This window comes from Notothenia coriiceps, unplaced genomic scaffold, assembly GCF_000735185.1.
Source record: "Notothenia coriiceps isolate Sejong01 unplaced genomic scaffold, NC01 NC01_scaffold00037250, whole genome shotgun sequence".
Lineage (NCBI taxonomy): Eukaryota > Metazoa > Chordata > Actinopteri > Perciformes > Nototheniidae > Notothenia > Notothenia coriiceps.
Genome location: NW_011369951.1, coordinates 11,943,921 through 11,954,890, shown reverse-complemented (window position 1 = coordinate 11,954,890; position 10,970 = coordinate 11,943,921).

Below are 10,970 nucleotides of genomic sequence, written 5' to 3'. Positions count from 1 at the left end.
TTATTAGATAATTATACTAGAGAAATGGAAACAATAATAGTTTCATAATAGTATGAAGAAATAAATCAAGACGAGCTTGTTATAATGTTATATTTGGGGAACTTCTGTCTTCTGTCTCCATGTTACTGAACCATGTCCTGTTTTGTTGTATCTGTCAGGCAGGCAACGGTATCGCATCGAGCAAGAACAACGTCCTGGACGTCCTGCGTCAGTACAGAGGTTTATCCTGGAGGTAATTTAAGACTTTTAATCACAACTATGAAACAACATTGCAACATAATACTTGTGTTATTGTTCTTTAAAGGTGGGGTATGTAATTTATTTCAGAAACACTTTTTGTTATATTCCATGGAATCCTCTTAACATCCCGATAGCAATGAACATATTAAATGCTTTGACAATAAATACTTAAAAAAAATTCATCTGTGGAAGCCGTGACGGTGTAAAAAGCTCGACCAATCATCTGAGCCGGCCTGGCTAAAGTAACTGGATGGCCTACCTGCCTGTCAGCCTTCCATCTGCGCACAAACTTATCTCGTGCCCTCATTGGTCATGTGCGCGTTCGTGTGTGTTGGAGGAGGGGCTCTGTAAGGAAGAGGCAGATTTTTTCTGGTTGTGTATTTTCAAATTCTAGCGCACTCAAGCTGGTTTCTCCATGAAATGACCTACCCCACCTTTAAGTGTTGGTATAAATGTGGTTTCTAGGACCATCTGTTTATTTACTAGAAAAGTGATCTAATTTCAAGTCATTATTTTGTATTGCAAATATTTGTATTGAGCAACATACTTTTAAAAATGTTGTATAATGCTGTCTTGACTGCTCACTTCCATATACAAATATTTATAAAATTATATTCATGTACATTCGGAGATATGAAACAGATAATATAAAAGTTGCAAGGTTTTGTATTTTTTAGTTAAAGATTAACACAAATATCCAATCAACAAATGTGTATATTGTAAATAAAATACATCTAAGAACATATTTAAGTCAAAGTCTCAACATGGTCTTATCATTTTTTGCAGTATTGGTGGAGAAGAAAACCTCACCACTGTCACCACGCTGCCCAGTGAGTTTGTGTCTGGTTTAAATAACATGATCAAGTCAGTCTTTGTAACTCTGGGGTTTTTAATTTTCTTTTCTTTGTTATAACAGACATCTTAAAATATTTCAACCAAAACCTGACGGGCTTCTCTGTTGGAAATGGAAAACAGGAAACTTCTGAGTCTTTCCTCAACCAGGCCGTAGCAGGAGCAAAGAGCACGTGAGTTTTACTATTGAAGGCACCAGCTGCCTCTTACCTGTTTTCGTGTTAATATTATTAAATATGTGAGATAGTTACTTCCTTTTTAAACTTAACTGCAAGAGACCATAATTGTCCAGTTGTTTACATTGAAATGTGTCTGAAATTGTACATTACGTATCCTTGCATAAAAAGGAAAAGAAAGCTATATACAATTATATAAATAGGCTACATTTACAGACTGTGAGAAAATGTCCTCGATTAATTGTTAAAAGATTAGTTTGACTATGTAAATCTAGTCTTTGTATAAGCTTTTTTCAACCTTAATTAAAACATATATTAGCTTTAGATTTTGAAAATAGAAAGATAAAAGCTGAAAGAAATTAAACATAAGAAGGAATAAATGATTGTTGTAATATTAAATATTGTCTCAGTAAAATGTTGTGTTATTTTTTCTTTGTGTTTTAAGTGACTTATTACCCCAGGTGCAAGCCCTGGTTGCGAGGATGAAAAATGACTCTGTGAGTTTACAAGTTGATATTTTTCTTTACCTGTTTTAAAATGTGCAAAACACACGATACAACCGTCATGCGCTTGAATATCTACAACAGTGAAGAAACCTACATTGATAGAAGCAGTGTACCAGAACACACAATTTAAATTATTTGGCACATTTTATACAGCAAAACAAGAGGGAAAAGGATATTATTGTGGATTTGATTACTTCCAATGAGGGAAATGTAATTATTCATATAAAGATTTGTTCTTTTTAACAACGCTACAAACTGCTCACATTCCCTCACATTCTTATTTCTTGTACAGAGAATCGATTTTGAATCAGATTGGAAAGTAATCACCCTTTTTATTGGTGGAAATGACGTCTGCAACCACTGCTACAACTCTGTGAGTACTGATGTGGAGTATTATATAAAATACATTTCTTCAAGGGGCCAAACCTGAAACTGTTTCTTTTTTTTCAACAGCTATTTTACTCTGAAAATAATTTTATTCGTAATGTCCGAGTCAGCCTGGATTATCTTCACAAAGAGGTGAAAAGTGAACAGACAAACAGCTGAATTTCATTATATATGTTGGCCTGTTTTTAAACATGAATTGTCTCTGTCAGGTGCCCCGAGCTCTGGTGAACTTAATAGAGACTCTCCATATTACCCCACTAAGAGAAATGCACATGGACGAATCCCTTAAATGCCCAACTTGGCTGGTCAAGTGAGTATCACTCATCTCTCTGCCCTTAAAAATTCCCTTGAGATATTTAAAACCAATGAAATAACTTGTTATACCTGCTTTTCCAGTATTCTGTGTCCTTGTGTTATCTTACCTAAACGCAACTCTAAAGCTCTGCAAATAGTAGATGACATCAACAGAGGCTATCAGGTAGGAAAGACAAAATGTGATTGTGAAACAGTCCAGTTTCCTTCTCAGGAATAAACACATACTCTCTCTCTGTTCAAGCGTTCAATGGGAGAGCTTGTGGAGTCAAAACGGTACGACACTCGCTCAGACTTCACTGTGGTCGTCCAACCTTTTTTCAGGCATCTCATATTCCCCAGACTGCCGGTCAGTAACAAAGCTCTGTCTTTATCATGTGACTGCACAAAAGTTATGGGAGTTTAATCCATCTGTCACGGAGGTAATCTCTGGGCCCATAGATATCGGCCTCCGTTACGGGTTGTATAGCTTTATTGTTGTTGATTATGTTCACCTGGTGCCCTGTGTTGTCTCCCTCCCCCCCCACCTGTGTCTAATTGCTGATTAGTGGGTGTGTATTTACTGTAGGCTCTGTTTCCCTGTCTGTGTTGGCTGGTAGTGTGTGTGTGTGTGTGTGTGTGTGTGAGAGAGATCCTTGTGGTGGCTGGTGACTGTGTTCACGTGGGCAGCAGATTGAGGCTGTGTCATATGTTTATGACGTAATAAATGCTCACACCGGGTTGTATTTTGGACGTTCTGCCTCCTTGCTTGGTCTGGGCCGCTCAACGGTCAGCTTCACAACATCTCTCTCTCTCTTATCAGTCAACAACAGGTTAAGCACTAGATGTCCATTTTCACTTGTCACTTTAATTTATTCCGTACTTTATAACTTAGATGACCAAATATGTATATATGCTGACAGTTATTTTACTCTTATTTTTACTCATCTCCAATTTCATAGTCTTTTATTATTATTATCATTATTTTTTTTTCTTGATTTTATTTTTTTTTGATTTTATTAATCTGTGTGAATCTTTGCTGTCCTGTTTTTTCACGCTTACCCTGTTGCTGCTTTGTTCAACGGAATTTCCCCTCGGGGATTAATAAAGGTTCATCTTATCTTAGAATCAAGTTCGTAGGAAATGGTTTACCACTTTCAAATTGATTCCAAGATTTGCTTTCTTGACAAAAGTTAAATAAGATTGACAAAAAGACAGATGGCTTGAGTCCATAGATACTTTTCAGGGGACAGCTATTATGTCTATGATACAGAATTTGATTTTAGTTTCTTCTTTATAGCCTACACTATGTTGCATTGGCCGAACTCCTAGTCTTTTCATATGTTTCACAAGTTGGTAAACACTACTAAAGTTCATAACGTAACTTTTCCCCCCTTTTCACAGGACGGTCGTGCTGATCGCTCATTCTTTAGTGCAGACTGCTTCCATCTCAGCCAGAAGGCCCAGACGCAGATGGCTCGCTCCCTCTGGAACAACATGGTTAGTATCTCTAATAACAACTCAACTTTATTGCACAACAGTACACATTGATACTGCACTCATGTCCTATTGGAGTCATTGAAATTAGGAGTTTTTGACTTAATAGTTAGCATTTACGCCTACTTCCACTTCTAATTTATTCTAATCTCACATGACTGATGAGCTTTGATTAAAGTAAAATACAGAACAGCTGAATTTACATACACTTAGCCCCCTATTGTTGTATTAACACCACATTAGCTTCAGACAGCTAATGGCTAGCCTCGGATAACAAGACAGGTAGGTTAGATATAACTGTATATTTGCTTGTTTGAAGATCTCACAAGATGGCGGTATTTCTTTTAATATTAAAAGTACACTCTTGTTCCTCCAGCTGGAACCTCTGGGCAATAAGACAACCATACAGGATTTCACTGCAGACGTTGACCTGAAATGTCCTACCAAGGTAAATTGTGCATACATAGGGAATTCTTTAAAAGCTGATGAATGTGATTTTTTACTAATCATGTGATTGTTAAATCCTGTGGTAAAAATGCTATAAATAACATTTCCAAAGCGTCTGTTATAAAAGTAGATTATGTTTTTTGGTGTACATTACTTCCGCACATTTTAAAACCATCATGTCATTTAAGCATTTTTGTTTCTCTACAGACATCACCATTCATCCGGACCTATAATAACAGCAATTACTTATATGCTGGTCCCTCTCCAACACCTGGACCTATTCCGGTAAGATCTCTAAAAGAGAAGTGACTTGTAGTACAGATAGATAAGTGTTATGTGTATATGTTTTACTTAAACTTAATGAAGCTGAATGGACTTGTTTTTTGGATGTCTGTGAGGGAAACAATGCAAATCATATTTAAAAAAACATCAGAAAACCCAACAGAAAGATGTCACAGCACTTACCACACAGTTGTACTTATAAGTAATGCATTTTTCTGAGACTTACAGTATAAAAACACAATGAATTGTCTATATGTCCATCCATCTAATATCTGAATACATTTGATCTTTTGATATTTTCTCACTCACAGAACTGGGGAAGTAATTTTTCCTGTGTGGACCTTGCTCCATCTGACTCTGTGCCAACTTCTGGTGAGACAGTCATCCCTGCATTATCAGCATTCAGTCGATATGACATTCAACGGCCTCTCTTATCTGGAAGATGAAACAAAGACAGTTTTAAACACCACTGAGAGTGAAATGGCTTATATCAACTGCACCAATGTTCACCATAAATTGTCTCAATGTCTCATCAAGATAACAGATGCTTCACATACAAATTATGCTTCACATCAAGTATATACACATTCTCTTTCATCTGCAAGAAAGTAGGAGATACTTAAAATAAAAGCTGGTTACAGCAGGCATAGGCAGTTTATTTGTAATGTCATTTGGCAATACTGACATAAAGCATATTGTAATTTAAGTGGTATAGAGCCGGATAGGCAGTTTTCTATTTACTGTCAGTAACCTGTAAAACTATTAGTCATTCATCTTTAAACATCTGAAGGCATGTGCATCTGTATTTTCTAGATCAGCCAACGCTTTCTCTCTGAAAGACCTGTGATTGGTCAATGTCTCCTGGCTATATTTTCTCCTGAAAACAGAGCTAACAGGAAATGCAGGGGTCCATTTCTCCCGCAGACCACTCAAACTAAAATAAGCCTTTATTATGACATTTTTGCCCAATTACTCAAACATAGATCTGGCCCAGCTTCAAATGCTGAATATAAGATTGTTAAGAGATGTTTTTGTGGCTTATCTTGTCAAATGTAATCTCTTTTTTGTCTTTTAGTTAATAAGCTGAGACCAGCTGACATTAAAGTGGTGGCAGCACTGGGAGACTCTTTAACGGTAAGTGTTGCAAAGATATCCGGTTTAGAGTTTAAGTACAAAGAAGGAGACAAACCGAGCCCCTGAAGGTGATTTTTCTTTATCGTGTGCACAAAAGATGATTAACTTCTTCTTACAAGATGATAACTTCTGCAAATAGGATAACATCACCTTACGGGACTTTGGTTGCTATTTAAAAAAGGCACATATGTTAGTAGTTCAATTAAGCATTAGAAAATTGATACTTAAAATATAGTGATTATGTTTTTTTAGATGTGTGATTTGACCGTATACATTCGACATTTAAAGGTCGCATGTCATGCTTTTCTGGTTATTACCCGTCCCCTTGTGTGTTATGTAGCTTTTTCTGCATGTAGGCTAAACGGTCTGCAGAGTCACAAACCCTCAAAGTACACCCTGTAGCGAGTAAAACTTGCTAGGAGTCGCTAGGCAGGAGCTCCAACAAGCCGTTTAGGACAGAGAGTGAATACACATACTATACAGCGATGCTGTAGGAGAAACCAATGTGAGTTTGGAAAATTGCACAATATAAATTTATTTTTAGTATACCTCAATAATGGATTTATGATCAGTAGAAATGGCCATGTCATGGGACCTTTAACTGAACCTTTTAATATCAGTTAATTGTTGTCATTGAACTATGAACTCTCCAATCAATTTGTTATCAGCCAGAAAGCTTACACCAGTGATGATCATGTATTTTATGTTCGGGTATTCAGGCTTTGATGTAAGACTTATCTTTGACAGTGTGTCAGTGTCTTCTTAACCCTTAAATGGGCAATCACATATCAAAAAAATCTATGATCGTTTTTCTCCACATTACACCCATATTACACTGTTACTTTCCCCATAATATATCACACATTATTACACCCCTATTACACTCATGTAACTCCATTATAACGCCCATATTATACCCATGTTACGCTGTTATTAGACCCATATTACACGCATGCAACACCAATATTACACTGTAATTACATTGTTAATACACACATTTTACACCAGGACACAGCCTTTGAAATGACTGTATCCTCCATGATAAAGAAGCTTTTCAAGGGTTACACACATTCTTTTTATTTCATTTATATTTGTCTGTCTTCATGTGTGTCTTTCTGTTAATAGGCAGGCACTGGTGCTAAGGCAAAGAACCTGTTTAACGTCAACAGAGAATACAAAGGAGTATCATGGAGGTACGACATACGTGTAGTGTTAATTAAGTTTACATTTACCAACATATTTTTCAAACCAGGCTGATTACTTTTTCTTGCAGCATTGGAGGTGATGCTTCTTTGGAGACAGTCACAACATTACCAAGTGAGTTTAAGCACAGTTTCTCTGAGTTAATATTCTGTATGTGACAACGATCAAAAACCTACATTGAAATTATAACCCGGGCTGTTACTTAGTTGTTTTTCTCTTAATCCCAGACATCTTGAAGATGTTTAACCCCACGTTAAAGGGTTTCTCCAGAGGCCAGGGCTCCAGACAGAAGGCCTTCAACATGGCTGTAGCTGGAGCTAAGACCTCGTACGTATATATTCTTTGACTTTCTCCTCCATCTGTGTAAACTTTTTGAGCTTCCCGCTGTCACCTAACACCTTACTGTATTTGTTCTGCTACAGAGAGATCCCAATGCAAGTCCAAGCCCTCATCAAGGCCATGAAAGAAAATAAGGTAAGATTACATCAAAGATAAGTAATGTATCAGAAAAGCTCTAATTCTGTCTTTCATAAACATGTTTGGTACATTTTACACAGGGGGTGAATTTTGAAAAGGACTGGAAACTTGCGACAATATTTGTTGGAGGGAATGATCTTTGCCAGTACTGTATAGACCAAGTAAGTCTTTTTTTAAATGCATGTACGTACATAAATAACTTGCACACTTCTGTATGTTATTGATCTGCAGTAAAAAACATATTTTACATATTTCTGCAGAATAACCTGTCCCCCACGAACTACAGCCAAAATCTCATGCGCGGTTTGGACATGTTTTACAGAGAGGTGAGATATTAAACACTATATGAATGTCATCTGCAGTTCTTGTGAGTACAAGATGTCATGTTTTCTTCTTCTCTCTGCATCTCTAGGTACCGAGGCTGCTGGTTAACGTTGTGCTGATCTTACAGATAGATACATTGAAATCAGTGAAGAGGAACACACTTGGCTGTTCGTTCTTGCAGAGGTTTGCCTGTTTTTCTTGTTTTTGTTTTTTTTTAAAGCAAGAACATACTGGAGCATTTAGCTGCTCAAGGGAAAACATATTTATAGCAGGAGTTGGTGGAGACCAAAACAGAGCAAGAAGGTGGGACATTTGACGAAACACAAAACAATGAATGCTAATGTTGCTATGTGTTGACATGAAGGGTGACGCTATGCAATTCAAATGTAAAAGGGTGATAGGTAGGTCATCGGTATTTTAAAGCGGGTTTCTGCTGCTCTCTAGTGGTAAAACAAAACAAAAAAAGTAATAAATGCCGGTCTAACATTGGTCCTTACATTGGTGTAGTGTCTCCTCAACCATTCAAGTCTAAGAAAGATATAGATTTTCTCAAGCAGTGAGAAGAAATACACAAGCTTTACGAATTGGAAAACATTTTGGATAATATAGTGGATAAGATAGTTCAGTGCTAACCCTTTGATATGATCACATCTCTCAATGTCTTCTTTTTTTGTACAGAGCCAGCTGTCCCTGTGTCATCAACCCAACTGAAAACTCCCCAGAGCTTGAAGAAATGAAACGAATCAATCGCGAGTATCAGGTTAACAAAGAGTTCTTTAACCATTTAAATATTTTTGTTTTAATGGGGTTCGCTCTGTCTTTTATCCAATTTTCTTTTTTTTCTTCCCAGGCTGAAATCCAGTATCTTATCTCCGGAGATCACTTTGAGGGAAAAGAAGACTTTGCTGTCGTCCTTCAACCCTTTTTAGAGAATTTCTTCATCCCGCATATTGGAGTAAGTAACAGAGATACAGAAAGAAACATTAGGACATTACTAGAAATTCCCCTAAAAAATGTTGACTGTGTGACTGGCACTTGGTGCAGTTCCTCGGTGAAGCACTGAGTCTCATTCAGAATGTATTGAGGTTTATCTGTGACAGTTTAGCCTCATCTTCAGAAAATCGTAAATAGTATTGATACAATTATTTGGGGTTAGCATCTGTGTCCCCTTATGAACCATTTGTTTGATTTGTGTGTATTTAGACAGTAACATGTGGCTGTGACAGCAGTTCTCCTAAAGTCTCAGGGCTCTCCCAACAGAAAATGTAACATGGGCGTGGATATGTGCCCTATGGCACAGATAGAGTTTTTGTCACTGATGGGCCGTTTCAGTCAATTTTATATAATGAAGGCATCGAGACAACGCTGACTAATCTTGCTACGAACATCATCTAAAATGATGTGAAAAGAGTGAAAACTATAAGATTTAGATCAGGTTTAAGATCTTTCTTTCATGAATTTTACTGACTTTTAACACTCTAAGGCGGAATGTTCAGACACTCTAAGAAGTGATGATGTCGTCCCTTTGGAATGTCTGAACATTCCGTCACGTACACACCCATTGTTTGAAAAATATCACTCGTCACCAGCTTGAGCTTCAACAATCAGGATACATGTATTTATTATCCTGACAAGAATGGAAGTAGTCATCTCACACAGAGCATTTGGTACAACTAGTTCCTGAACAGTGCTGATATACAAGAGAGGGAGTTACAGTCACAAGATGGAGGAATACCGGTTCAAAGCAGTATTCAATGTTTAGTTCAGATTAGCTAAAACCCACGTCCGAAATGATCATGATTGTCATATGTGTATCTCCATAGAGGCTGAATCATCATGTTAATCACATAGCTATCATATTCCTAAAACAGTGTGTCCTGACGCTCTTCTAGGTAATCATACATCCGGTTACGTCCACAGCTACATAGGGCCTTTGTTATCGTGTGCTACTCTGATATTGGAAGAGTACATTCAGTATTTTCCCAACACCCATTATAAAATCTGAAACGCTCTAAAAATGTCACTAAACTTGAACTGTGATTTTAAAATCTACTTTTTTTTTACCAGGAGGGTGAGGTTGACTCGAGTTTCTTCTCTGTGGACTGTTTCCACATGAGTGAGCGAGCTCATGCTGAGATGGCCGTAGCTTTGTGGAATAACATGGTGAGCAAGGAGCAACCAAACTACTGCAGCACAATGCATAGTGTTTTTTGTGGTTTTATAAAAACTTCCCTCCATGTTTTTGAATAGTTGGAGCCCGTTGGAAGAAAGCAAAACTACAACAACTTCACATATGACCGATCGAAAATTAACTGTCCCTCTGAGGTGAGTGAATAGATTTATGAAGTCTGGAGGGAAATCCCACTGCTCACAACCCAAATTATATTGACTGTATTGATTTACTTATTAATTATTAATTTTTTTTTTTTACATATTATTCAGTCTGGAGAACAAAAGTGTTATTTTATATATATACAATTGTCTTTAAACACAGCTAAAATATTCTGAAGTTCAGTATATAATAAGTAACCAATACAGAAACAGATACATTTTAGGGGTTTCCAAATGCAGTGATTGTTGTTGCCGCTGTTGGTTCTTTTTCAAAGTTTTCATGAATGACTCCACTGAGCCGTGATGTGTTTCCTACAGGCGAATCCTTTCCTCTTCACTAAGATCAACAGCCTACCAAGTCCCGCAGTGACCGTCCCCCCCAACACCACCACCAACCCCACCACTGCTGTAACAACACTTCCTGTTCCCAGGTGCCCCCCCTCTTTGCCTGTGTGGGTGCCAGTGGTTGTGGGAGTCATCAGTTTGCTGGCTGGCGGGCTTGTCGCCTGGCTAATTCTCTCCAGCTGTGTGCGTCGGAAAAACAAAGCAGAGAAAGCAGTGGAATTGAAAGGAACTGGTTTTTAATGCAGTTGTTGTCATATAGCGGTATTTAAAGGTCACCTATTATGCAAAATCCACTTTTTCATGTCTTTTATACATCAACATGTGTCCCTTCTGTTTTAAGAGATTCTGAAAGTTTCAGGAAAAAATATTCTCTCTCTTTTTGTCCTGATCCATTTATATAAAAATATTTTGGACACTTTATGATGTCATCACGATGTTTTGGCTTGTGCAACCATTAGCCAATCACAAACCAAGGTAA